The sequence below is a fragment of the Adiantum capillus-veneris genome, chromosome 27 (genome assembly GCF_014529385.1).
Source record: "Adiantum capillus-veneris isolate H3 chromosome 27, ASM1452938v2, whole genome shotgun sequence".
In the NCBI taxonomy this organism is placed as follows: domain Eukaryota; kingdom Viridiplantae; phylum Streptophyta; class Polypodiopsida; order Polypodiales; family Pteridaceae; genus Adiantum; species Adiantum capillus-veneris.
The window spans coordinates 69962442-69989350 of NC_140957.1; positions in this window are offsets into that span (position 1 = coordinate 69962442).

Consider the following 26909-nt stretch of genomic DNA (forward strand, 5'->3'; position numbering starts at 1 on the left):
ATACCAAAAACTTGTCAACACTACTCAAAAAGGTGGAAACTCAAAGGCTTTAAAATATATATTATGAAACATGAATCAATAATAATTCACCCCTATATATCTACACCTCCATCTCAAGTTGTCATTTCTCTAAGTCAAGCTTGGCATAGGAATAGTATGGAAACAATAACATTTTGGAAAGCAAGAATTTATCTTTCTCAACTTTTGAAATGTTGCTATTGATATATATTCAACATCCCCAAATGAGGACATCTTGACAAAGGTTATGATCCACTTAATAAGAATAACCATTAGTGATTAAACTGAAATCAAAATATTGCATGAATTTCTTCATGGTGGAATGATTAAGACTTGAAACTTCAAACATCTTACAGACAAATCAGAATATCCAAAAAAATCAACAATATTTCTCAAATCTGTATGAAACTCCATTAATCTAAATAAAATACTCTTACTCAGTGCGACACCATTTAACAAAAAGAAATATTTATATTGCATTTATAGAGGAATCCAGCCTCATAAAAATAATTACAAATGGAGACAATGTTGTTGCTGTTAGGCTTCTCTTACAAGTATTTGTCTTTCTCATCTAGAGATTCATATACACGAGTATTTGTGTGTCTATGACACTAGGGAAGATAGTAGTACTATAGGGATGGCTTTTCTAAGAGCTCCTAGAGAGTACCTATTGGTTCAAGATTCTACAAAAATCCTACTATTCTTATCAAAATCTTTTAACACGGTAGTGAAAGGTTCCTCACGGAACAAAAATAGGGTGATTTCCATCTCTGCACATGGTTGCTTGCTCATGTCCTCTCAAAACAAGTTGACTCTGTAAGTAAACAGCAGATTATGTGAGCACAAAGTTATAAAGTACAAAATGATATCATTCTAATAATCTAATGACAACTATACAAAGAATAAATTATAAGAAAAATCTTTGATGACTCTCCATAGATAACACAACTTACTTACATTGTGAGACTCAATCACATGCTACAAAACTATAGATGGCGCACCAAAGCCATCAACAAAATAGCACCACCCAATGTTATGAGGTGTGAAGCCTAAACATTGAAAGCCATAAAGAGGTTAATTCCCTCCAGCATGATAAACTTAAAGATGGAGATGATCTTAAGCTCTGAATGTAAGCTACAAGGGTAGTTTTCTCACCATTCTATCTTTATGTTGGAGATGAATCCTTGCAATGCCCATGCACTATTCACACCCCCTGTTCTTGTGGTATGCAAGTCATGTGAGTTGATGCTTTTTCCACCTTCGGGAGTAGAGGTTTCCATGTAGTGCGAGTGAATGAAAGTAGAAGGAGGAGAATCTTGTTTCATGCTGTAATGGAGGTGAGAGAAGGGAGAGGAGCTAGCTTGGTGTGGAACTATGTGGTGGGCAAGGGGAAGAGATGGGGAAGAAGCTTGCTTGGTGCTACAATGGAGATGGGAGAAAGCTAGTAGAGAGATAATGTTGGACTATAAGGGGTGCATGTGGTTGTTGCAGCCATGGAGAGCTTGGAAAAGGGTTTGTAGAGAGAGAAAATCACTTTTAGCTATAGAATAGGTTTGGAAAGACTTTGGAGGGTGGAAAATGATGTTTTGAAATTTTTTGAAAAAATTTATTTTTTTTGAATTTTTAGTGCACGTTTTTTACTTTTGGAGGTCAAAAATACTTTTTTGACCATGAAATAGTAACCAGGGGACCTTTTAAGGAGGGAAAACTTGAAATTTGAAATTTTTTGAAATTTTGAAATTTTTAGTGTATTTTTAAATCCGGGCCAAAAAGTGGGGGAAAAAAGGTCAAAGTGGTCCCTCCCCCCCCCCCCCCCTTCCCTTTCCCCTAGCCACCTCCCTTACCTTCTCACTATGTAAGAGGCCATTAAGAGGTGTAAGGCTACCTTGTCCCCCTACTTTTTTGAGGGTATAGAGTGTGTCCACCACCCTCTTCCTATTGGCTGGCCTCTAATTAACCTTAATCCCAAAGGGCCCCTAGAGGGTTCATATTTTTCCTAATGAATAGCTACCAGTACACCAATATTACCATGGCAATCTGGTAGAAAGCACTATCAGGCTGCTGGCTACCTTATCATGACTATGAGACTGTAAACTAGTAGGTTGAACGTGGTAGCCAGCAAATTTACCAAGAACATCATGGCAGATTGGTAGCAACCCCTATCAGACTAGTAGCTACCTTTACCGAGGACAACATGGACGCTACCAAAGTCTGAGAGTGGTAATTATAAGGATCACAGTGGTAGCTACCAGTCATGTATAGTAAGCTACCTATTTGGCAGTGGTAGTAACTAGGTCTAAAGCAATGTGCAACAATAAGCAAACTGTACAGCAGACAACTGAAGTACAACCAAACCAATGCCATAATTGTCAATGAAAATAAGCTTGTAGTTACTCAAGAATTCAAAACAAACCTGGGGTTGCTCAAGAAGATGCATTGGGTGTTTATCGAATACTTTGCGTGCAATACGCTTTCGACACACATCCTTTTTGTTGGGTGATACGCGAGTATTGTGAATCCAGAAGCTCACCACTGTGGCCTTCACTTCCTCTGTAATTACACTATTTGTGTATGGTTGTCTCCCACACAAATGCAATGGTAGTTCTGTATGATTATGTTTCAATCGATATCTACCTGCATAGAAGTTCCTTCGATGGATACCAAGAAGCCTCGATGCAGCTGCTATATTTGGTTTTATGCTTGTGGAATTCATAACCATCATGATACTCGCCCGTTTAATAAACAACTCTGCCGAGCTTTTTGGTCTCTTGATTACCTTGAGAGTGTTGTGCATTCCATTAATCAATACCCTCTGCTGTAGCCTGTAACCTGCGTGTCGGTGTCGCTATGTGCCGATTTCTGCCGCCGGGCAGAAATATACTAGTCGAATAGTCGCCAAAGGTGTCGTATCCGTAAACTGTGTAGTACAGGGCGATCGGTGCGCTCGTTGCCGATGCCGGTGTCAGGAGTTTTTTGGAGTAAGAGATTGTGCATATGTACATATACATGCATGGTGCATAAAATAAAGGATTGCCCATTTTCCAGAGCCAGGTGGTTACGTGGGGCCCACATGTGTACAGGTAGGACAGGGTGTACATAGTGCATCGATTTTCACTATTACCAGTACCAGTGTGTTTTTTCTACAATAATGAGGAGTTGGTAGCGCGTAAAACTTCTCGAGGAAGCTATCCGCGGGCCGACGACATGAGGTAAGCAGGTGCGTCAGATGGCATCGAGTGGCGTCAGGAGGTCGAACGGGGTCAATACTTGCACGCGGAGAAGTACGGACACGACGTGGGTGTTTTCTTGTGATACTCATGCAGAAAGGTCATCATGAGGACCACTTTTTGGGACCACTTCACGTGGTTGCGGGATGCATTATTGGGAGAAACTGAGTGCCAGGTGTGCGGATGATGCAAAAGGGTGACAACTATGCACTGCGAGGTCAGTTTTTGGCTTGTTCGGGGTCCGTTTGAGGTCATCTAAAAGGCCAAGGGTGACCAAGTAAAAAAGCTAAGTGTGGGAACTGAAAAAACAGAGAGAAGACCAGAAAAAACGTGGAGAAGAGAGGAGGAACAGCCGCAGGTGTGTTTTTGGGGTTTTTGGAGCCTGTTTTGGCCGTAAACTGCTCATCCGAGGTCGGATTTGAGCACTTTGACATTGTAGACTGGGGTTTTGGGCCGTTCCGGACGCGATGGCGCTATCCATTTTTCCAAATTCCTCACTCTTTTTTTTTTTTTTTTGCTGTGTAAGTTTCTCCTATGAGCGAAGCTTCTGCTCCAATTTGTGATTGTATCTAGTATCTTTTACCCGTATTGTGTGAGCTGTTTGCCCCATTGGTGTTGGTCCAAGCTCATTTGTATCTAAACATCAAAAGTTCTTCTCTTTTGAGTTGAGTTTTTTTGGTGTGTGTGTGTGTGTGTGTGTGTGTGTGTGTGTGTGTGTGTGTCTCTGTGTGGAGTGGGCAAGTGGATAGTCTCTCTCCTCTCACTCCATAGGTGTGTTCCCTGTCTCGGCCAGGTGTGTTGTGTAAGCCGAGTGGTGCCCCAGTGTGTGTGTGTGTGTGTGTGTGTGTGTGTGTGTATCTTTCCAAGAGTGTGTGTGTTGGGGTATAAAGCCCAATGTGGTCGCCCAGGTAAGTGGGCGGGCCGCCAGGTATGTACACATATTCTTTTGTAAAAACCTAATAAGAACTCATTATGCTCTACACATTACAGTAGAGCGAGTTCACCATATCGTCGTGCTCTTCTTCTCGCACTCTCTCTCGCGTTGCACTTCCGCTCGTACTCCTTCAACTGGTATCAGAGCTCAAATCGAGGCTCGGGGCAGCACTGCAGGAGGCTAGAGTCACCAGCTCAGATTGGAGTGAAATTTGATAGGCGAAGACACGGCCCCAAATCTCGTGGGCAAGCCCGAAGGGCTTAGTGTTCTCAAAATTTCATTCTGAGGTCATCTCGGCCACCGTTCGGCTTCGACAAAGGTCTACGCAGGCCATTTTCGACTACGTGGTCTCGACGGGTGCAGATCCGACTCTGCAAATTTGGGGTTTTTGGCCTACGATTGCAGGTGCTGAGGATATCGACACTCCTAGAGTGTTGATTTGTGGCTGTCTACACATCGAAGGACGGCTCACAGTTCTTGGAGGCGTGTCACATACGACACGGGTGTTGAGATGTCGAGCTCTACACCTTGAGCTGGCATCCACTACGGGTCTTGGCCGCTTACGGCATTTACTCACTGGCGCGTTAGGTGACCGACACGAAGGATCTCTGCCAGTGATTCTACAGCTGGACTACACTTATAGTGCCAGCCTAGTACGCTTCTAGCGAGTTCACACTTAGTGACCGCATGTACATATGTGCTACTTTTCAGCTTTAGCACTTAGTCATTTTGTACTCTCTTTTCTGTGAAGAAGAAGAAGAAGCTTTCCATCTCTGTGTGCTTTGTGCTTGTCTTGTGTAGCTCTCTTGCATCCTCATTCTTTACATGGTATCAGAGCCTGGTGCAGGCAAGAGAGGCTAAGAGAGCGAGAGCATCACAATCCCTTCGTTTTTCGCACAAGTTTCTGAACAGGTCTCCAAAGTGCAGTATACAGAGATTTACTGTACAAGTACAGTGGTTGTATGTACGCTTGATTGTGGACACTCGTTGAGTGTAGAAACCGTTACAAGAACCACGATAGCAGATTCAGCAGATTTGCAGGTTTTTGCAGATTGCAGCTATTTTGTCTTAGTGCTTCAAGATGTCTGATTGTTTCAGTCAGATTGTTACTGAGAAGCTTGAGAAAAATAACTACCTTGCATGGAAGTTCAGAATAACAAATTTTCTAAAAGGAAAAGGTTATTGGGACTATGTAGAAGGAGACAATGAAAAGGAACCAGAGATTCCCGAGGCAAATGCTACAGCAGAACAAAGGAAAGCTTTGAGGGACTGGCAACAAGGCCAGAGCAAAGTGATGTATTGGCTTTCTATGAGCATCACAGATGGCATGATGGGCTATCTACAGGATGCTGAAACCCCCGCCATTGCATGGAAAAACTTAGGCAGAGTGTTCGAGGTGAACACCAAGGCCAGGAAGCTTCAACTAAAGTCGGAGCTAAATCAGGTTAAGAGGAACAACCTCTCCATCAATGATTATGCTTTGAAGATCAAGAGTATCATTGAGGCTCTTGGATCTATTAAAGTCTCAGTGGAAGACGATGACATTGTCCGTGCATGCTTGGATGGTCTAGGAGATGAGTATGTACATTTTAGGTCTTCCATGAATACAAAAGACGACATCCCCGTGTTCCAAGATTTGATTTCTATGCTTATTCTTGAGGAGAAGAACCTTGACACATCTTCTTCTCATGGCAGAAATAATTCTGAACAGGCCTTCTATTCTAACTCCAACAGAGGTAGAGGTAGAGGTCGTGGTCGAGGCCCAAGGGGTTGTAGGGGCCAATTTCTGGAAGGTCAATCAAATCAAAACAATACAGGTGGCAGGGGAAACCAGTCTCAAGGCAGGGGGAGTCAAAGAGGTCGTGGTGCAGGATCAAGCAAGCAGCAACATACTCCAGATAGTAGAGAATGTTGGACTTGTGGTGAAAGAGGTCACATGTCACGTGACTGTCCAAAGGGAAAAGCAAGTAGAAAGAGAGAACAGGGCAACTATGCATCTACTAGCAAAGATGCAGATGACAGCAAAAACTAGCGCATGTTTGTTATGCAACATGTAATGAATACAATGACTGCAGAGAATTCCACCCAAGATGATGTTTGGTATGTGGATTCAGGTGCCTCTAATCACATGACGTCTCGTGGAGAGTGGTTTAGAGATATGCGCAAACCAGATGTGTCAGGCTATGTGCAGACAGAAGATGACACAGCTCACCCCATTGCTCATGTAGGGGACATACCTCTAAATACGAAGAGTGGGAAATCAAAGTACTTAGCAGATGTACTTCATGTCCCAAACATTACAAAGAATCTTGTTTCTGTTGGACAAATGGTTGAGCAGGGTTTGCAGGTTCGCTTCAATCCAAATGGCTGTTATGTAGAAGATTTCCAGAATGGCTGTAAGCTGATCACAGAGGGCAAATGTGTGGGCAGAATGTTTACGCTGAATGTAGACATGCCTGAGGTAAAAGCTGCATTATTTGCACAGGGCACAGGTGTTGTGGCTGATGTTGACATTTGGCACAAACGCATTGGCCATGTCAATGAGCAGAGATTGCGCAGCATGCAATCAAAACACATTGTAAAAGGTTTGCCCAAATTCAAGGTGGATGGTATGCATAAAGTGTGTGCAGCATGCCAGTTTGGAAAACAGTCAAAGGGCTCATTTCCACATGAGCGCAATGTATGTAAAAAGCCACTTGAGGTGGTGCACACAGATGTTTGGGGTCCAACCGATACTGCAAGTATACATGGTTGCAGGTATTATGTCTCTTTCATTGATGACCATACAAGGAAAGTATGGGTCTACTTCATGCGTAACAAAAGTGAAGTGTTTGGTCACTTTCAAGACTTCAAAGTCATGATTGAGAAGGAGACAGATATGCAAATCAAGACATTGAGGTCAGATGGAGGGGGAGAGTACTTCTCCAATGATTTTTCAGATTTTCTACGAATGCATGGTATACACAGGCAGTTTACATGCAGATATACTCCACAGCAGAATGGGGTCGCAGAAAGGAAAAACAGGCACATTGCAGAGGTTGCACGTGCATTGATGAATGAGAAGAACATGCCTCATCATTTCTGGGCTGAAGCTGTAAATACAGTTGTGTACATTATGAATAGGACACCTACAGCTGCGGTGCATGATGTAACACCTGAGGAAAAGTTTACAGGTACAAAGCCTGATTTGGCACACTTGAAAGTGTTTGGCTGCATAGCTTACGTGCATGTACCAGATGAGTTGCGTAGGAAATTGGATCCTAAAGCAGAGAAATGTATTCTTGTGGGATATTCCCTTGAACAGAAGGGGTACAGGTGCTACAATCCTACTACACGAGAATTACGAGTGAGCAGAGATGTAGTCTTTTATGAGATGAGCAGCTGGTACAGTAATGCACATGGCACTATTGGGGCTGATGTAAAAGATGATGTGGTTGTACAAAATGTGAGGCCACAGTCACAGGTTTTGAGTGGACCACAAGAGTCCTCTTCTCGTGGCTCTGTTGAGAAACCATGGAATGGTAGACTACGTACGCAGGTTACTCCACCAACAGGTACAGGGAATGTATCACGAAAAGGAAAGGAAAAGGTTGATGAACCTCCCTTTATGGTTGATGCATCATCAGGTTTTTCACATGTAGACATGGATTCAGATGGTTCTGAACAAAGTCTTGATGAGGAATTTGGAATTCCGGCTGTCAGGACACCTGGTGTAAGGAAAGTACAAGAAGATGCTAGAGGGCAAAGGAGTGACCCAGGACCGCGCAGATCTAATAGAGTCAGAAATCCAGTTCAGAAATTGACTTATGATGGGTATATAGCGCATCACCAAGCCTACATGGCTAAGGTGATACAGGATGTGGAGCCCACATGTTTTGAGGATGCAGTTGGAAATGTGCATTGGGATGATGCAATGAATGAAGAGATGGCTGCATTGGAAGCAAATGACACATGGAAGTTGGTGCCATTGCCAAGTGGCAAGAAAGCTATTGGCTGTAAATGGGTGTATAAAACCAAGCATAAGGCTGATGGTAACATTGAGCGTCACAAGGCAAGGCTGGTCGCAAAGGGTTATGCACAAACGTATGGCATAGACTATGAGGAGACCTTTGCTCCAGTGGCAAAGATGACGGCAGTGAGAGCTGTCATAGCAGTGGCTGCATCTAGAGGATGGATTATGCATCAAATGGATGTAAAGAATGCCTTCTTGAATGGTGAGTTGCAAGAGGAAGTGTATATGGATCAGCCACCTGGTTATGTCGATCCAGGTTACCCAGATTATGTATGCAGACTTCTCAAAGCTTTGTATGGTTTGAAGCAGGGCTCTAGAGCATGGTATGACAGGATTGCCAAGTATCTTGTCAGTATTGGTTTTAAGAGAGCTCATGCTGATCATTCACTCTATGTACGTGAGAGTGATGTGGGGATTGTGGTCATTACCATATATGTAGATGACCTTATTATTATTGGTGACAATGCTATGGAGATTGACCATGTGAAGGGTCTTCTCAAACAAGAGTTTGAAATGAAAGATTTAGGCGAGTTGCGCTACTTTCTTGGCATTGAAGTGATCAGGACTCCAGAGGGTGTATGGCTATCACAGAGACAGTATGCTTTGGACATGTTGTCAAAGTATGGTATGGCTGATTGTAAGCCAATTTCTATTCCCTTGGATGTGAATGCAAAGCTGAGTGCAGAGAAGGGTGAATTTGTTGAGGATGTCAACATGTACAGGAAGATTGTGGGTAGTCTAATCTACTTGACTATCACGAGGCCAGACTTGAGCTACACAGTAGGCTTGGAGAGTCAGTTCATGCAACTTCCGAGGAAGCCACATTTGGATGGAGTACGACGCACACTTAGGTATGTGCAAGGTACTCTTGACTACGCATTGTTCTATGCAGCAGATGCACCATTAGCATTGTATGGGTATATAGATGCAGATTGGGCAGGTAGCATTGTTGATAGGAGATCTACGAGTGGCTTCATGTTCTCTTTTGGGAGTGCTGCTGTTACTTGGAGCAGCAAAAAGCAGCCTACGGTTGCTTTATCGAGCACAGAGGCCGAGTACAGAGGTGCAGCAGTTGCGGCGTGCGAGGTAGCTTGGCTACGCACATTACTTGAGGACTTGGGAGTGCAGGTGGACCAACAGATTTTCATCCATTGTGACAACCTCAGCAGCATGCAGTTGGCTAGGAACCCAGTGTTCCATGCCAGGACCAAACACATAGAGGTCCATTACCACTACGTTCGGGAGCGAGTGTTGGCGGGCGACATCGACTTGGTCTACGTCAGCACAGAGGAGCAGATAGCGGATATCTTTACCAAGGCCCTCGGAGCTGAGAAGCTTCGACGTTTCCGGACTATGCTTGGACTCTGCGACATGCAGAGCTCGAGGGGGAGTGTTGAGATGTCGAGCTCTACACCTTGAGCTGGCATCCACTACGGGTCTTGGCCGCTTATGGCATTTACTCACTGGCGCGTTAGGTGACCGACACGGAGGATCTCTGCCAGTGATTCTACAGCTGGACTACACTTATAGTGCCAGCCTAGTGCGCTTCTAGCGAGTTTACACTTAGTGACCACATGTACATATGTGCTACTTTTCAGCTTTAGCACTTAGTCATTTTGTACTCTCTTTTCTGTGAAGAAGAAGAAGAAGCTTTCCATCTCTGTGTGCTTTGTGCTTGTCTTGTGTAGCTCTCTTGCATCCTCATTCTTTACAACGGGCGCATCTACACACAGACTGTAGGCGACATCCACTAGTTCATCAGGTAGCTTGTGTTTGCTGCTTGATATTCCAAATTTCATCCTGACATTGCAGGTACTTCCATATGGGATGTATTGTCAGAGATGATGTATGTTTGTTCAGGGTTTGCTGGCTGTGAGTCACGCAGCAAACAACCGCCGCAGCGGTTACAGCATACTGTGGGAAATTTGTGGATGTATGACTTTGTGGGAAGTCTATGTACTGTCAGATTTACTGCATCCTTTGTTGAGGGTCGAGTGAGGTTTTATTGAGTTGGGGGATTCTCGAATGTTGAGATCCTTTCGGTGATACAGGTCTTGGAGCGATCCCTCGAGCACCCTTAGATAGGCAGCTAGGATGTATTGACTGTGAGTTAGATAGTTGGGATTGCATCTTTGCTTTACTACCGTTGAGGCATTGTCGTAGTCTATGCTTACAGGACAGTGACAAGACAGTCAGAGACAGTACAGGTGCAGGACAGGTTTACCCACAGCTTACAGTGTTAGAGAGACAGTGGTTTTTTGAGCTGTTTTTGGTCAGTTTTTTAGTACACCAGAGCCATTTTACAAAGGAGACTCTGCCAAAATTTCTGCAGAATCTGAAGCTTTCTTGGTTCATTTGACAGGTTGATATTGGTTCAGAGGTCAGTTTACAGAGGAAACTCTGCCGAATTTTTCCCAGGAAATTAAACTACTGTGAAGTGTAGCTATGGCTGGATCACAGGACACTGCTCTTTACAATATCAAGAAGCTGGATGGAACCAATTTCCCATTGTGAAAGAAGCAGATTTGGCACGTGTTGTACAAAAGAAGCAGATAAAACCTATAAAGCTCAAGGGGATAAAACCAGAAGATATGGACGAAGATGAATGGAGCGAAATGGATGAATTGGCACTTTCTACCATTATGCTGACTTTGGCAGAAAGCGTTTACTTCAATGTAGCAGACGAGATGTCCGCTTATCAAGCATGGTTAAAGCTGAGTGATCTTTATGAGAAGCACAGTGCAGCTTCACAGGTATACTGGCTTAAGAAGCTTGTTGACTTGAAGATGAAAGAAGGGACACCTATGTCCAATCATCTGAATGAATTCAACACAATCTATAGTCAATTGTCAGCTCAAGGTGTCAAGTTTGATGAACCTGTTAGAGCTATGTTCCTGTTGATCACATTGCCGGAAAGTTGGGACACTTTTCGCACAGCTTTGAGTAATTCTGCACCTCCACATGGTTTGAACATAGCAGGTGTAGAAGGAAGTCTGCTTACTGAAGAAACCAATAGAAAGACAATGGACAAAGGCAAAGGAACAGCCTTAGTTGTCAGGGAAAGGACCAAAGAAAAGTACGAAGGTGGAAAGAGGAATCAGTCTCGTAGCAAGTCCCGCAGTGCTAAAGGCAAGAGTGACATAGAATGCTACCATTGTGGCAAGAAGGGTCACATGAAAAGAGACTGCAGAGAATGGAAAGCAGAAAAAGGCAAAGAGAAAGCTGAAGACCATGGTGAGAAGAACAAGTTCTCAGTGAAGATTCAAGAAATAAATGTGACAAACACTGTTGCAGAGGATGACAGTCTAGTGTCAGGAGACATCTACTTCTTGAAGAATACAATGGACTCAGCTCTTCTTACAGCATCTGATGGAAATGCACTGAGTGACTGGATTATAGACTCAGGGGCATCACTTCATGTGTCTCCAAACAAGGAGTGGTTTACTTCTTATGTGACCACTAAAGATCATGTTCGGCTAGGCAATGGGCAGACATGTGAGATCTTAGGTGTTGGAGATGTTCGATTGAAGTTTCAGAATGGCTCTTCTTTCACGCTGAAGAATGTGAGACATGTTCCCGCAATTACAAAGAGCTTGATCAGCACAGGTTTACTTGATGATGCTGGCTACGTCACCACTTTGAGACAGAACATGTGGAAGATATCCAAGGGTTCTATGACAGTAGCACATGGAGTAAAGTCTGGAGGACTTTACATGATTTATGTATCAAATGTCTCTAAAAATGTAATCAATGTAACCGAGCAACCGAACGTTTCTTTGTGGCATAGCCGGTTAGGACATATGTCCAAGAAGGGAATGGAAATCTTGTCTCGTTCTGGTTATTTTCCTGGCTTTTCATTTAATGATTTTGAATTCTGTGAACATTGTCTGTATGGTAAGCAAACACAGCAGCCACATAAGCATAGAAGCAGTAGAAGAGATACACAGTTGGCACTTGTTCATAGTGATTTGTGTGGACCTATGCCTAACCTACCTCTAGGGGGAGCTTCTTACTTTATGACATTTATAGATGATTATTCGAGGAAAGTATGGGTTTACTTTCTCAAGCACAAGGATGAAGCGTTTAGTGTTTTCAAAACGTTTGTGACACTTGTGGAGAATCAGAGTGGCAAGAAGCTTAAATGCTTACGCACTGACAATGGTGGAGAGTATGTTTCAAAGGCCTTTCAGGACTTTTGTGAGTCAAAAGGTATAAAACGTGAACTTACTGCTCCTTACAATCCTCCTCAAAATGGTGTTGCTGAGAGGATGAATAGGACCATACAAGAGAAGGTCAGAAGTATGTTGTCTAATGCACAGTTGCCAAATGGGTTTTGGGCTGAAGCTGTATCAACAGCTGTTCATCTTGTAAATAGATCTCCTAGCAAGGTTTTGCAGAAGGATTCAGTGCCAGAGATGGTATGGTCAGGCAAAATGCCCTCATACAAGCATCTCAGAGTCTTTGGCTGTGAGGCATATACTCACGTTCCAAAAGAATTTAGGAACAAACTTGAGCCAAAGAGTAGAAAGTGCATCTTTCTAGGCTATGGTAATTCTTGTGAGATGGAGTACAGACTTTGGGATCCCGAATCCAGAAAGGTTGTCCGCAGCAATGATGTTCACTTTAATGAATCCAAATATCATTCTAAACCAGAGAGGGTTGAGGAGATTAGAAGAGTTGTCTTCCAAGAAGATGGACCTGCACGTGCAAGACAAAATGTCAGAGCTCAAGAGGAGCAAGGACACGATAGAGTGGAACAACAAGTTGTGGCTGAGCCTGAGCCACCTATTGTGCGTAGATCTGGACATATCACGCGACCTCCTGATAGGTTTGTTCCATCTATGAACTATGTCATGTTGACTGATTGCAATGAGCCTTCATGTTACAAGGAAGCAGTGCAAATGAAGGACTCCGAGAATTGGCAATTGGCCATGCAGTCAGAGATGACAGCTCTGCATAAAAACCAGACATGGAAGCTAGTTAAATTACCACGGGGCAAAAAGGCTCTACCATGTAAATGGGTTTACAGGTATAAGATCACCGCTCATGATAGTCAGCCAAAGTACAAAGCAAGGCTTGTTGCCAAGGGCTTTAAGCAAGAACAAGGCATTGACTTTGATGAAGTCTTCTCTCCGGTGGTCAAAATGACTACATTGAGATGCTTTCTTGCATTGGTTGCCATATTGGATTTGGTGTTGCACCAAATGGATGTCAAGACAGCGTTCTTGCATGGTGATTTAGATGTGGAAATTTACATGCAACAGCCAGAAGGGTTTGTTGAGAAAGGCAAGGAAGATTGGGTATGCCAGTTGTTAAAGAGTCTTTATGGCTTAAAACAATCACCAAGGGCATGGTACCATAAATTCCACAAGTTTATGCTTTCTCAAGGCTACAAACGTAGTGAGTTCGATCACTGTCTATATACAAAGAAGGCTAAGGATGGTAGTTGGCTGATCCTTATTTTGTATGTGGATGACATGTTGATTGCTGGCAAGCACTTGGAAGAATAGCTTTGAAGTCAAAGATGGAAAAATCGTTTGACATGAAAGACATGGGTGAGGCAAGTCATATACTTGGTATGCGCATTGAGAGAGACAGATCAAAGAAGTTGATTTGGTTATCTCAAACAGAGTATATTGACAAGGTTTTGCAACGTTTCAATATGGAGAAGGGAAAGGCACTGAGTGTTCCATTGCCACCATATGTGAAACTTAGCAAACAAGATTGTCCTGTGTCTGAGGAAGAACAGGCTGAAATGGATAAGATTCCATATGCTTCTGCAGTGGGTAGTTTGATGTATGCAATAATTGCTACTCGCCCAGACATTGCATTTGTAGTGGGAGTAGTAAGTCGATACATGTCAAACCCAGGCAAGAAACATTGGGGGCAGTGAAAGGAATATTGAGATACCTGAAAGCTACAAAGAGTATGCATATATGCTATGGGAGTCAGGAGCTAAGTGTAAAGGGTTTTACAGACTCAGATTATGCAGGTGACTTAGACAATCGAAGGTCTACGTCAGGGTATGTCTTTACATTGGCTGGTTGAGCAGTATCATGGCGTTCTAGATTACAAGATTGTGTTACTCAGTCTACTACAGAGGCTGAATATGTAGCAGCATTAGAGGCATGCAAAGAATCAATTTGGCTTAATCGACTAGTAACAGATTTGGGAATCAAAGAAGAGATGCCTGTGTTATATTGTGATAGTCAAAGTGCTATACAATTGGCTTGCAATCCAGTTTATCACTCAAAGACAAAGCATGTGGATGTGAAGTATCATTTCATCAGGGAAATGCTCGAGGATAAGCAACTTCAGCTTGTCAAAGTTCACACCACAGAAAATCCTGTTGATCTACTTACAAAAGGACTTCCCTCAGAGAGCTTTGCGCATTTTCGCAAGCAGTTAGGTGTAGGGTAGTACATCACTTCTCTACATCTCTTGTATATTAGCTTGTATAGTAGCTTCTCTCACACTTAAAGTACCACATTGGACTTTAAGTGGGAGGTTGTTGGGGTATAAAGCCCAATGTGGTCGCCCAGGTAAGTGGGCGGGCCGCCAGGTATGTACACATATTCTTTTGTAAAAACCTAATAAGAACTCACTATGCTCTACACATTACAGTAGAGCGAGTTCACCATATCGTCGTGCTCTTCTTCTCGCACTCTCTCCCGCGTCGCACTTCTGCTCGTACTCCTTCAGTGTGTCGGGTCGTTATAGAGACGTTGTGTGTGTTTTCATCCCGCTCACATTCTTTTGGCGCCCCCACGGAGGATCTTCTTCGAGTACCTTCTGCTTCAAGCTTCAAGCTTCGAGATTCAGGATTACAGGTTGCAGACTACATGTTACAGGTTACATGGACAAGTACAGGTACAGGTGATTCACACAGGTACAGGTAGCTGGAGTACAATGATATACTAGCATTGGTGTCACTTGCAGTTGTTGTGGGTATGCATTACTTGGCACCTATTTGAGCGCATTGTCTGTTGGATTGTACGTTAGTTGTGGAAACTGCCATGGTACGCCTTTGTGGAGCCATATATGGTTTTATTTGGCAGTCCCAGCCATTTCTGAGACTTGGTCTGGAAGATAGTCATTTCTGAGACTTGACTATACCCGATTTGCATTAGCCTTCGTGTGAGGGTCGATAGCGTGAGGTTTTATTGAGCTGGGGGATTCTCAAATGTGGAGATCCTTTCGGTGATACAGGTAGCTGGAGCACCCTTTTCGTGACCTCGCCATAGGCTATGTACTAGTGAGTCCTATTTGATGCTCGGGTTCTATTGTTGACAGTTTATGCATACATATACAGTCTATATTTTGGGTTCCTACTGCTCTACTTCTGGGAAAACTCTGCCAAAATTTTTCCGAGTTGTGATGGCTGGTTTTTTGGTCTTTTGAGCCATTTATGTTGTGATGCTGCTGAAATTTTGGCAAAATCAGAGGATAAGTCAGGTGTGCCTTCTTGGGAGCTGCATGGTTGGCTTTAATGGATGATCAAAATGGCCCTCAATTCACTCCATTTCATTTAACTCAAAGAATCCAGATAAATGTTCATGTGTCCAGGAAGATTTTTTTCCAGCAGCGCATAGTTTTTATGTTCGGGCCAAGAAGATTACGAGAGATCTTGGAATGTCCTTTGCCTATTGTAATTCGATGATCAACTATGAAAACGCATTTGATGTGCATGTGTTTGTCCTTATCTAAAGTTGAGCTCCATTGAAGTTTCTGGGAATTGAGTCAGTAAAAGTTTTGGGTTCTTGCACTTATGTTCATAGGGGTTCTCAAAGCATTGTAACTTGGGTAGCCATGGCTTTCTCTTATCTGGAGTTTCATGGAAGAAGTGATGAAGATGTGGAAGATTTTTTGGAAAAGATGGAGGTTGCCTGCATTAGCAACCAGATTCATAACCCTGCGCAGATGTTACGTCTTCTCCAAATTTGTTTGAAGAGTGATGCACGAGTCTGGTCCAAAACATTTGAAGAGGAGTTGCGTGCAGCGGATCCACCTGTAAGATTGAGTTGGGACAATCTAAGGCATGGGTTGGAAGTGGAGTTTGTGAAGATAGAAGATCCTGACAAAGTGTGGCAAGAAGTACAAGGTTTGGTGCAAAAGGAAGGTGAGCCAGTAGATGCGTACATACGTAAGTTCTCATTGGCATGGGAGCGGATGTGCAAGGCCTTAGCACCACAGGCACCCCCGCCTGACACGATGAAGAAGGATAGGTTCTTGGCTGATCTTTGGGAGAATATACGTTGGAGAGTGGAGCTAAAGAAGCCTAGGACATATGAAGATGCACTAGAGGTAGCAAGGAACAAAGAATGGAAGTTGAGGAAAATGAGCCAGTTAGGGGTGGAGTCTTTGCCCATGAGGTCAGAATTTCAGCCTATAGAGTCTTTACAAGGTCGCATGTCAGGGGTTCATCATGAACCAGTGGTTCCTGTTACTACTCAGGTTATGCCAGCAGTGGTCACTACAGCAGTGCAAGATGATGGGCTAAGGCAAGACATGAGGCAAGTGGTAGATTTGATGAAGAATCTCAGCCTAAACATGATAGGTCAAGTGGGAAATAATCGAGGTCGAGGGAGGTTTGCAAATCAGCCAGGAGGTGAAGAAAGGCCTAGGAATGGTGTTGGACAAAGCAATGGTAGGTTTTGGAGGCAGATGCCCACATGTTACAATTGTGGAGAGTTGGGTCACATCAGCCCGCAATGTGATAAGCCACCAAGGATGGGGGGAGACATGTATCCATTGCCAAGACAGGTATTAACTAGGTCAAATGATTATGGCATCGAAATTAAGGGAGATGAAGGAACCAGTGGATTAACCCAAGAGGAAAAGGGAAAGACAAAAGTGCTAAGTGTAGTCACCTTGGAAAAGGCATCAAAGCTAGAGGATACATTATTTATGCCTATTGAGAAGAGGACCCCAGAGGATAAGGAAGGAAGAAATGCCCCAGGTCCTTGTAAGAAGAAGGGAAAGAGTCATGAAGGCGAGGATGTCAAGGCCAAGAGAAAAATGAGCGCTCGTCGCAAGTTTCATGTTTCAGATTTTCCACTAGGGGATGGGCAATTAAGCTATGACTTGAAGGAGGATCTGATGAGCAGGAAGGCAGATGTTACTTTTGGGCAGCTTATAGAGATGGTTCCTAAGCTAAAGAGACAGTGGAAGAGGATGGTTAACCCAATGGAGAAAGAGCCAGAGAGAGGTTCAGTAAAGGTGTTGTCAATGGATGAGCTACCAGACATTTGTCCAATAGTAGATGTGTGGCATAAAAGGAAAAATTTGGGACAAGGTTATGTGGATGGTGGAGCCCAAATATGCGTCATAACACACTCATGCGTTGAGAAGATGGGTCTCACAGTGGCTGGGGTGTCAGGTTTTCGGATCAGATTGGCAAACCATCAAAAAGTAAAATGCTTGGGTGTTGTAAAGAGTTTAGAAATGGAGGCATATGATGCAAAGGCAGTGGTTGATTTTCATGTGATGCCAGCAGGGTTGGGAGCATATCCTATTATACTGGGCAGACCATGGTTACATGCAGTGGGAGCTGTTCAAGATTGGCGACATGGTACGATTAGCCTCTATGGAAAGACAGGTACCAAGAAGCTTTATAATATGGACACAAGGAAACGAGTAGAGGAGCTTTATGAAGATGAGGATGAGTCTAGTGATGAAGACTATTCCACGGTGACAGATGAGGACAGTGACAACACTACCAGCAGTGATGAGGATGCTGATGTTGCATTTCTTTTGATGGATAAAGAAATCCAGGAGTCTGGTTTAATCGCATTTGCAAATGAAGTTGAGGATGAAAGTGAAGGGCCTTATGAAGTGATTGAAGGGCTGATGCAAACCAAAGTTGAGTTGTCAAAGAAGCAGGAATTGATGACACAAATGATCAGCAAAGACCTCTCAGCTATGGAGAAGGAGATATATTTGCACATGCTGGCTAGTTTTCCTGATTTGTTCATTACTTCATATGAAGAGATCAGAGGGTTCAAGGGTGAAGAGATGCTTATAGAGCTGAAAGAAGGTGCTAAACCAGTGCGGCAAAGGCTAAGAAGGATGGGTCAAGAGCAAATGGAAGCCTTGCGGGTAGAGGTGGACAAGTTATTGAAGGCAGGGTTCATAGTTCCAGTAGAGACCACAGAATGGGTGAGTCCAGTAGTAGTCAGTCCAAAGAAGGATGGGAAGTGGAGGATTTGTGTAGATTTTAAGCCCTTAAATGCAGCCACTAAGAAGAACCCATATCCTCTTCCATTCATCGATCAGATCTTGGATTCAGTGGCTGGTTATGAGAGGTACAGTGTGTGTGATGGTTTTTCAGGCTATTTTCAATTGAAGATTGCTCTTAAAGACCGCACAAAGACAACTTTTATTACACCATGGGGCTGCTATTGCTACACGGTATTGCCATTTGGGTTGACAAATGGACCATCTTTCTATCAAGAGAGACCAAATTGGGTATTGAAACCATTCATTGGTAGTTGTGTTAGAGATTTTATGGATGACTTCTGTGTCTACAGCAGTAGGGTTGAACACCATGAGAAGTTGCAGATGGTATTGGCTCGATATGATGAATGTGGAGGACAACATAATCCAAAGAAATGTCATCTAGCACAGCCAAGGGTGAAACTATTGGGCCATATGGTGTAAGAAAATGGCATTGAGGCTGATCCTGATAAGGTTAAGTCTATTATTCTTCTTCCATCACCTACGAATACAAAGCAATTGGCAACCTTTATACACAAAGTGAAGTACATGGCACGGTTTATTCCATTGTCTTCGCAGCTTCTTTATCCATTATAGTAAGTGGCAAAGCATGATCCATTGCAATGGGATGACAAGTGTGAAGAAGTGTTTCAAGAGGTGAAAGAGGTGTTAGGGGGGTTGTCATCCATGCAGGCTCCTGATTGGGAGAAAGTGTTTTATGTAAATCCATCAGTAGGGGATGATGCCATTGGAGCCATGCTATTGCAAAAGGGGAAGGGCAGCCATTATATGAGGCCAGTGTATTGTGCAAGCCGAGTGAAGTTGGTAGCAGAGAGAAAGTTCTCGGAAGTAGAGCTAGTGATGGCCAGTGTAATATTTGCTTGTCGACAATTTCGTCATTACTTGCTACCACGACCTTTTGTTTTCTTGACGAGTTATGCCTTTTTGCCACACTTAATTAATGGTAATAACATGTCAAATGTGGTGAAGGTTGTTAAGGAAGAGGTGGTGAGAAAGGTAGTTGAAGAAGTGCCACAGATCAGCAATGCACATGTGTTGTTCTTTGATGGTTCATACAGAAAGAGCCATGATGCAGCTTCAGAGGGTATACCACTTTATGATCCAGAGGGGAAGATAGTATGCAAGAGAGGGTTCAAATTGGATGCTCATAGTAACAATGAGGCTGAATATGCTACTCTGGAAGCTGGATTACACATTTGTTTGAAGCATGGGGTTCGAAGGTTGAGCATAAAAGGTGATGCCTTGTTAGTGGTGAAGCAAGTGCTGGGTGTGTGGAAGAGCAAGAACACCTCATTGAAGGAAATGTGCTTCAGAATTAAAGGCCTATTAAAAAAGTTCGAAGCATGGAGCATCAGACACATTGAACGTGCTCTAAATGGAGAGGCACATGAAGCAGCTCAAGGTATGATTGGGGAGCTATTTGTGTTGAGGACCACTTTACCTCTTTATCATGGCCGGGAAAGTTTAGCTCAAGAAGAGGAGTTTTTGCTAACAGGAATCATTCCAAAGGAGATTCATAAGTCTAAGAAGTATGGCTTTGTGCGTAGAGCATACAGGTACAAATTGATTGGTGATGTCTTATACATGAAAGGGGCTGATCTCGTGTTGAGACATGTACCTTGGCGGGAGGAGCTTTACAGAGTGTTGGAAGAGAATCATGAAGGGGAATGTGGTGGCCATTTTGCTCTAAAGATCACCTTGCATAAGATTTTGCAAGAGGGGTATGTATGGCCTAGTTTGCACAAGGATGTTCACCATTGGTGTAGGTCTTGCAATAGGTGTCAAGCATTTGGGAAGAGAGTGTTGAAGCCAGAGCTACGAAAAACCATTATGGCGTTTGATGTGTTTGAAAAGTGGGGGATTGATGCAATAGGCCCGTTACCTATCACAAGCAGGGGCAAAAGCTATATCTTGACGGCAGTGGACTATCTCTCTAGATGGGCAGAGGCTATAGCAGTAAAACAGATCACTGCAAAGGATGTGGCAAAATTTGTGTATGATGAAATATGTTGCAAGTTTGGGGTGCCACTGGAGCTACTTTCAGATAAGGGGCCAGGATTTAGAGCTAAACTACTAGATTTCTTATGTGCAAAGATGGAGATTAGGCACCAGCATACCACTCCGTATTACCCACAGTGTAATGGCTTAAATGAAAAATTCAATGGTGAGTTGGTACAGATTCTTTCGAAAGTGACAGAGCACCAAGAAAAGAATTGGGATTTGGAATTGCCTAGTGCATTATGGGCTTACCGTACTTCGGTGAAGACAAGTACAGGGTTTACTCCATTTCATTTGGTGTATGGAAAGGAAGCACTATTGCCTGTGGAAGTAGAGTTGCCTGTGGTCAAGATGTTAGAGAAGTTTCTTGGGCCGCCTAGTGATGCATTCAAAGAGAGGCTCTTGCAGTTACAAGAGGTTCAGTTGGATAGGATGAGCGCATTGGAGCATTATGGGCAGATGCAGGATAAGGCTTTGGCAAAGATAAATGAAAAGGTCAAAAGCAAGGGTATCAAGAAACATGACTTGGTTTTGCGCTACAACAGTAAGCTGGACAACACCTTCCAAAAGAAGTTTCAAATTTAGTGGGAAGGCCCTTTCAAGGTAGTGGAGTGTTTTCCAAATGGCACATATCAGCTGGCTAACCTGGATGGGGTTCTACATAAGTCAAGGGTAACTGGATTGCGTCTTAAATTGTATCATGCTAGATTGATGATGGTGGAGCAGGATGAGCTTTCTGTCAAGCAAGTGATGTCTGTGAGGGATGAGGAGACCTGTGATGAGGCGAGCCTCATATCTCTTTTTGTTGCTGCTGATCATGAATGATCTAGCAGGCTAGGGGATGGGCAAATTATGTCAGGAGTTTTTTGGAGTAAGAGATTGTGCATATGTACATATACATGCATGGTGCATAAAATAAAGGATTGCCCATTTTCCAGAGCCAGGTGGTTACGTGGGGCCCACATGTGTACAGGTAGGACAGGGTGTACATAGTGCATCGATTTTCCCTATTACCAGTACCAGTGTGTTTTTTCTACAATAATGAGGAGTTGGTAGCGCGTAAAACTTCTCAAGGAAGCTATCCGCGGGCCGACGACATGAGGTAAGCAGGTGCATCAGATGGCATCGAGTGGCGTCAGGAGGTCAAACGGGGTCAATACTTGCACGCGGAGAAGTACAGACACGACCTGGGTGTTTTCTTGTGATACTCATGCAGAAAGGTCATCATGAGGACCACTTTTTGGGGTCACTTCACGTGGTTGCGGGATGCATTATTGGGAGAAACTGAGTGCCAGGTGTGCGGATGATGCAAAAGGGTGACAACTATGCACTGCGAGGTCAGTTTTTGGCATGTTCGGGGTCCGTTTGAGGTCATCTAAAAGGCCAAGGGTGCCCAAGTAAAAAAGCTAAGTGTGGGAACTGAAAAAACAGAGAGAAGACCAGAAAAAACGTGGAGAAGAGAGGAGGAACAGCCGCAGGTGTGTTTTTGGGGTTTTTGGAGCCTGTTTTGGTCGTAAACTGCTCATCCGAGATCAGATTTGAGCACTTTGACATTGTAGACTGGGCTTTTGGGCCGTTCCAGACGCGATGGCGCTGTCCATTTTGCCAAATTACTCACTCTTTTTTTTCTGTGTAAGTTTCTCCTATGAGCGAAGCTTCTGCTCCAATTTGTGATTGTATCTGGTATCTTTTACCCATATTGTGTGAGCTGTTTGCCCCATTGGTGTTGGCCCAAGCTCATTTGTATCTAAACATCAAAAGTTCTTCTCTTTTGAGTTGAGTTTTTTGGGTGTGTGTGTGTGTGTGTGTGTGTGTGTGTGTCTCTGTGTGGAGTGGGCAAGTGGATAGTCTCTCTCCTCTCACTCCATAGGTGTGTTCCCTGTCTCGGCCAGGTGTGTTGTGTAAGCCGAGTGGTGCCCCATAGTGTGTGTGTGTATCTTTCCAAGAGTGTGTGTCGGGTCGTTATAGAGGCGTTGTGTGTGTTTTCATCCCGCTCACACCGGGTGTCACTTCTCTATGATAGAGGTACCTCACCCGCGCATGTCGCAAGCACGGTCGTCGATCGCGGGAACGCGCTCGTGTGGGGAAGCGCCCGGTGTCTGGGTCAGATGTCGGAGATCCGTCGAATGAGTAGTGTCGATGCGGGTGCGCATGAGCGATGTCGATGCCGATGTCGCCTTCCGCCGCCGGGCGGAAGTGGCTAGCCGGGTAGCCGTAAAATGCTAATGTTCGTCGGACTCGGTGTGCGGACGTCGAAGTCGAGTGACGATGTCAAAATCAGAGAATCGTTGATGTCGACGATGAGACTCTGGTATCTCTCTCTCACTCGGTCATTCGCTCTGTGTGTTGCTTGGGCTCGCTCAGAAGCGCAGTGTCAAGCTTGATTTTTTTTTTTTTTTTTCAAGTTGTCTCTCGCTCTCACTCTCTCTCAATCTCGGGGTTAGATGTCGAGGATGTCGAAAGGGTAGTCGGGGTTGTCAAAGGCTTTTGGTGGTCTCATGGGAGCGATCCCCTGCACACACTTAAGTGTGCAAGTAAAGAAAAAAAAATCAATTGCAATCTCTGTCGTTTTTTATGCAGGTACTGACGAGCAGAGGCTGTGTGCAAGTGTGCTCGACCTACTTCTGCAAGGCAGCAACGCTTGAGATTGTGTGTGTGTGTGTGTGTAAGCTCTACCGGTTGACTACTTCTGCTCCCCCCCAAGATACTCAAGGCCTTCAATTCCCCAAGCCCTTTGCCAGCATTGTCCACCTTGCCTCGATGCACTGCAGTTTGCTCATGCTCGTCGATTCACAAGGCTTGTTGATTTTTGTCTGCAGCGCTACACAGACCTGTGTATGTGTGTACTACACCACAGAAGCAAAAGATGACGCCTTCACCTGCTTTGACTTCTTGTTTTGTTCCAATTTTCTCAAGCTTCTCCAAGTGTGTGCGTTATGCTGTCACTCGGTTGCTCCCTCTAAGCTTGAGATACACCCAATTGCCCCACAATTCACTGCCCAATTACTTCTCTATGTGCCCTGCTCGCACTGCTCATTTCCCAAATTTTGCCAAGGTGTTCATAGCCCTGCTTCTTGGACTTGGCTGCCCGTTTATCTCTGCAATCCCGCTTGCTCAGAAATCTGTGAACTGGCAGCGCTGCCTATTGCACTCAAGTCCTTGAAGCTCCAATGCTGCAGTCGATTCCTTCTTTTCATCCGATTCACTGCCGCCCTTGATGCTGAGTGTGTGTGTGTGTGTGTGTGTGTGTGTGTGTGTGTGTGTGTGTGTGTGTGTGTGTGTGTGTGTGTGTGTGTGTGTGTGTGTGTGTGATCACACACACAAGCAAAAGAAAATTCTTTGCGGTATTGACCTACCCGAGCTGCAAGCTCATTTGTCTGCCTGCTGCCCAATGTTGCCGATTTCTCTGCACTCAACTGAGGGTACTCACTGTCGATTTCTTGCTCCTTTGCCCGACTCTGCAGAGGTTGTCGAAAGCTCTCAGGCTTCTCAAAGATTCTGTTTGATTCTCTTGAGCCTGCTCTTGATTGCTCACTTGCAAAGCCTTTGGGATTGTGCTTTTTCTCGACCCTGGCTGCCCCAGCTTGCTCACATTCTCTCTCCTATGAGCTTCCTACTGCTTGAAGCTTCAAACCTCCAAGGCTTTTCTTCATACTCTGTTTTCCACAGAGATGTCGAGTCTCACTCAAAGATTCCCTCTTCTCCAAAGGAGGGCTACGCGTGTTGGGTAGTCGGGAACCGTTGACATCTCCCTCCAATCTTCTCCATTCAAGCCCCGATCCGTGTCCGATCTGCTGCCACCACGAAGCTCAAGCTTGAGCTCTGAGCTCCGCCATAGAAGGTGAGCTCCGTCGCTTCCGAGTCGGCGGTCGTCAAAAGCAGTCGTGCACGCGATTCACCACCGTAGCTCTGATACCAATTGATGTGTGCGTGTGTGCGTGTACGGAGTGTGTGCAAGAGAGAGAAGAAGAGAAATGGGGAAGGGGGAGATGCACAGGCAGCCACTGTCTCGGGTTAGTGGAGAAGAAAGAGAAGAACCAACTCTTCCTCTTTCTCTCCCTATATTGAATAGGGAAAATCAAGTGTACAAGGGTGGTTTCCCACGGCCACCTGGCCTACACCCCAACACAATGTGTGTGTGTGTGTGTGTGTGTGTGTGTGTGTGTGTGTGTGTGTGTGTGTGTGTGTGTGTGTGTGTGTGTGTGTGTGTGTGTGTGTGTGTGTGTGTGTGTGTGTGTGTGTGTGTGTGTGTGTGTGTGTGTCTGAGAGAGAGAGAGAGAGAGAGCAGTAATCGAGGAAGGCAAGCTGCTCTGAGAGAGAGTGCGTGCTCAGCTATGGAGATGGGAACTGTAGCGAGAGAGAGAGAGAGAGAGAGAGAGAGAGAGAGAGAGCAGCTATGGAGGCTTTCAGCTTCAACACAGGGGGGGGGGAAGAGAGAGAGAGAGAGAGAGAGTAACAAAAAGGCGTAACAACCTTCGATCGTGGTCTCTGTCACGTTTTTTAAAATATCATTATTAAATTCACTCAAAAGTTTCCCTCCACCTTTAGATTTGGGAGGTAGGTACCAACGTGCTAGTGTGTCCGGGACTCAGGTAGTAAGTCCACCTATTGCATCCACCGAGGTAGATACCGCTCATATAATGTTTCTTTTGTCATCATTGAAATCACAAAAAATAACACAAAATTGTCATCTAATGGTAGAATTTGAAGCTTTTGACAGCTCAATGTATCTGAAATGGCCAAAAACCTTAAAAAATGGATGTCTGCTTGCCTCATTCTAACATCTGAAGAGGGAGAAATATGCCAAAAAAAACCCAAGAGATTTTTGGAGAACGGAGTGCAAGTGGCATTTCCAAAATGGATGTCTACTTACCTTGTTTTGATACCCAAAGAGGGAGAAAAGACCAAAAAACCCCAAGAAGATTTTGGAGAACGACGTGCGAGCTGGGGCTTTACAAAAATTTGAACGGCACACGAGAGGCATTCCAAAAAAAAATTAGAATGCCCCTCATGTGCACCGTTTTCCAAAAACCTCTTGGAGTTTTTGGCCTTCTCTCCCTCTTCGGGTGTCCGAATGAGGCAGTTAGACATCCATTTTCTAGATTTTTGGGCATTTTCAACGTAATGGAGTGTCAAAAGCTTCAAATTCTACCATTAGATGATAGTTTTGTGTTTTTTTTAATTCAAGGATGATGAAAGAAATAGTAAATGAACGGCACCTACTTCATGAAAAAGACACGCATTGAATGAAATAGTGACCGTTTTCAAAGATAAATGGAAAGTTTGGTTTGCTTTTCAAATGCTCGTGTTGTTCTTTCTCTATAAAATTTTCAAACTGTGTATCACAGCCCTTTACCGTGTTTTGTAGAGAGAGAGCACAAAATGAGCTGGCCAATGATGAGAGAGAGGGGCGGGAGGAAAAAATTTTGCAATTTAAATATTACCATGGATATTATCACCACTATTATTGCTCGTATTATTGCACTTTTTTTTCTCCTATTACCACTCATATTACGAAACCCCGCTTTGGTGCTAATGTATTTAAATTTGAGTACTTCTTTTTATTTTGCTTGTGGAAAATATTTTAAAGAACATGATTTTCATTTTCATAAAAATGGACAAAAGAATAGTACTCAGATATAAATTGATGGTTATTTGGATAAATCAAGTTGCACAATGCATGTGACCTCTCTGTCACTAATGGTGGCCCTCAAGTAAGACATGCATCATGCATGAAACAAAAGAGGCTTGGATTCTTTCCCCAACACCATACGCATTTCATCCAAGTATTTGCATCCATGCATTCATCGTATATTCCGAAAGTCTTAAGATAGTAGTGGCGACAAGCCCTCTGGCTATGAAGAGGTATTGAGCAAGGAGCATAATAAAGCTCTTCTTCAAATAAGTCTTCAGTAGCTGGAGCACTCTTGCACTACGCACAACACAAAATGTTATCTCCACTTGCACCCATAACACTGCAAAACAACAACGGAAGAAAATGTATGAATGTGGATGTGAGAAAGGGAGAGAGGTTATAACCGTCTTTATTGCCTCTAGCATTATCGTGCAATGATTTGGAGCCAAAATATGCAAGTTTGAGTACTTTCTTATATTTTCTTAACAACTTACAAGTCATTTGTTTTTTTATGAAATTATATAAAAAATGATAGATATTTAATCGTTAAACTAATCACATCCACTTGATTAACATAAATTAGCATGCTCAAAGAAATTAGAGAGAGAGAGACCCACACACACACACACACACAGCAATGAATGGGCGACATGACAAAAACTTTTCATAGAATAAAAAACACAAATGTTTATGAATCATCTTTCAAAATATCTCTACAAGTAGCTTCATCTAAATCCAAACCCATGGCTTCCAAATCAATAAAGAGATAAATTGAATCATCATTTATAGGTGTGTTGGCTTCATCATCTTTAAATTCGTTATCTTGGCTTCATCATCTTTGAATTCTTC